The 2568-nt window shown below is 43.6% G+C and overlaps 1 protein-coding gene across 1 annotated transcript in view; it reads left to right on the forward strand.

Moving 5' to 3' along the window:
• Positions 1-2568, forward strand: part of TTLL12 (tubulin tyrosine ligase-like family, member 12) — a 27299-nt gene that overhangs the window by 3392 nt on the left and 21339 nt on the right. The gene's annotated exons all lie outside the window — the stretch shown is intronic.

The following is a 2568-nucleotide window of genomic DNA, read 5'->3' on the forward strand; positions in this document are numbered from 1 at the left end:
TAGACTTTATTTTCCTGAGCAAGGGAGGGCAGCCTGTTGCTGCCCTGTTGCCTTCATAGCAGCTTGCAATGTGTCTAAAAGGAATTTGCAGAAGGTGCTTGTGCATGGTAATTGTCATGACATGTGCTTGCTTTGTAATCCTAGTCTCTGGTTTGTTAGGTTTGTTAAGTTGGAGTAGCACCTGAATATGAAGAGAGAGTAATTCTGCCCAAGCATGTTTAGCTTGCCAACTGTTGTGCCACTGAACTGTGTTGCTACCCCTTTGCTGTCTTCTGTAGATTTTTACTTGCTCTGTCGGAGTACTTCATGTGAGTTCTCCCTGTTCTGCTTCAAGCAAAACGTTATACTTTTCAAATTGGTGGCATGATCCTATCCAGTGTTCTTTTGCTGAAGTAGCTTAAGATTCCTTGAATGGAGCTGCTGCGTCAGTGGGTTCACAGTGTGCCAGACTCTCAAAGGGAGGGAGGAAGAGAGGACAGCAGTGTCACCCACACCCCGCTCAGCAGGCTATGTCCACACTGTCCCTGAGGTGCTTCTGCCAAACCCATCAGTTCACTACTTCACTGTTTGTGTTACCAATGGTGAATTTAAAAACCTACAAAAACCTCACCAAAAGCCTCTTACTAAGGTGGTCTTGAGCTGCTGCTCCAAGAAGTGCAAATTGCTTCAGATGAGGTATACACCTCATTCACTGTTTCAAGGCTATAAATTCTCTAGAAGAAATATTTCATTAAGCTTAACTCTGTTGAAAAGGTATTAAAAGTGGGGATTTTTTGCTAGCTGCAGCTGCTACAATCTCATGCAGCTGATGCTCTGTTGAAGGGAGCATGGCTTAGGCAATTTGGAGTCCCTTAGTTTTTAAGTCTTTAGGTGGTATTTAATAAAACGTAAAGCCAACAGCTTCTTTAGTTGTAGAACTCAATAATAACATCAATCATGGGTGTTTGGTAAACGGGTGGAGCCTGTGGCAAGTGAAGTCTGATCTCCAAGTCAGCAGCTGGCTCACCTCATGTCTATGTTCTTACAAACTCAAGACAAAATGTCAAGTGCAGAAAGCGTGCCCAGTGCTGTGCTGTAGCAGGTGTCAAGTGGACTCCAGTGAATCACACTTGCAGTTTTACTTTCTGATGTCTGCCAGACACTTTGCTGAGGTTTCTTCTCCTGGCTAATGAGCTTGATGGGGACAGCTCTTGATCCAGCAGCAGGAGTAGCAAGTGTCACTCCAGGGAGGAGTGGAGCATGCGTGCCCTGTTGCGGTTCTGTGCTGCCTGCTGTGGGTTGGGATTAACACTTGTACAGTCAGCCAGATCAGGGAGCTAATCTAGCTGGGAGCTAACCTGACAAAGTATATTGTGAGCACAACTGACTGCCACACAAGGAAGGACTCTCCCTTTTGCTGGACCTGCCTGCAGTTCAATGAGTGACTATGAATTTTACAGGCAAGCGAGCAGAGACTTAAAAGAAATGTTGATGAGTGCTCTTATAACAGCAAGAGGTAGTGATCTGCTTGTTACTGAGAGTATTGTTCACCTCTTCTAGCATGGCTGGAAAACTAGGAATGAATTAGAAATGAAGTTTTGATGCCTGCTGAAGTGGAAGATACTAGGTCAGTTTCTGATTATTTTTTTAAATGGGTGTATTTTTAACCTTCAGGGAGGTTGTTTACCCTAAAAAAATGTGTATGTGGAATTAGCCAACATATTTGTTAGCATCTTCTTTCCTTTTTCCCCCCAGCCTAAAGGAAAATACCATCCCCTGCTCCTCAAGGGAATTTCCAGCACTTCTCCACTTGGATCTGGTCTATGATACCATGTTGTGGCGTAAGATCTGAACTAGGTGTTGTTTCCTTGCTGCCTTCCTCCCTTGCCAGCTGTCTTGGTGCAGTTATCTGCTTTGTCTGGGTGGCGTTGCTTTGCAAATGTGGGTTGATTTCCTCACCCTTCTGCTGGGGCCTAGCAGAAATAGTTATCCTGACAGAACACTCACATAAACAAATAAAAGCTTGTCACAGCTAGTAAGTTGTCAATGTCTAAAAGTAATGACTTCTAACAATCTGGCATCAGACCTAGGTGTACCTGGACTAGGCATGCTAAACCAGTAATTCCAGAGGTCACACTTCTAGGTCTTCCTCCCTGCTACTTTCTAGTGAGATCAGATTGAGGCAAATGATTTATCTGCTCCTTCCTGGTTCATTATGTAGTGTGTGAGTGACTTAGCAAAATAACTCTTCTTTGAAAGGATTTGAAAAGGCTTTTGAGGCATTACACTTTTTTTTGCTTCTGAAAAGTGTGTGTTCACTTTGAAATCACAAAAGTTGTCAGCAGAGTTTAGTACTGCAAAAGGTATTCGAGGCCACCATTTGGCAAGATTTTGGGCAGAAGGGAAACTTGAGTAGTGGCCTACAGTTTATATAGATTCGAGATAATGTTACATCCAGCATAGGCAAAAATGTGAACAACTTCCTTTCAGCACATTAGTAGAGGTAGGTGTATGGACCCTAACTTGCAGCAGTATAAGGAATCTCCTCATTCATCCAGAGGTGAGCACAGGCTCCCTTTTGTAGGGAAA

The sequence above is a fragment of the Nestor notabilis genome, unplaced genomic scaffold (genome assembly GCF_000696875.1).
Source record: "Nestor notabilis isolate BGI_N333 unplaced genomic scaffold, ASM69687v1 scaffold32676, whole genome shotgun sequence".
Classification (NCBI taxonomy): Eukaryota; Metazoa; Chordata; class Aves; order Psittaciformes; family Psittacidae; genus Nestor; species Nestor notabilis.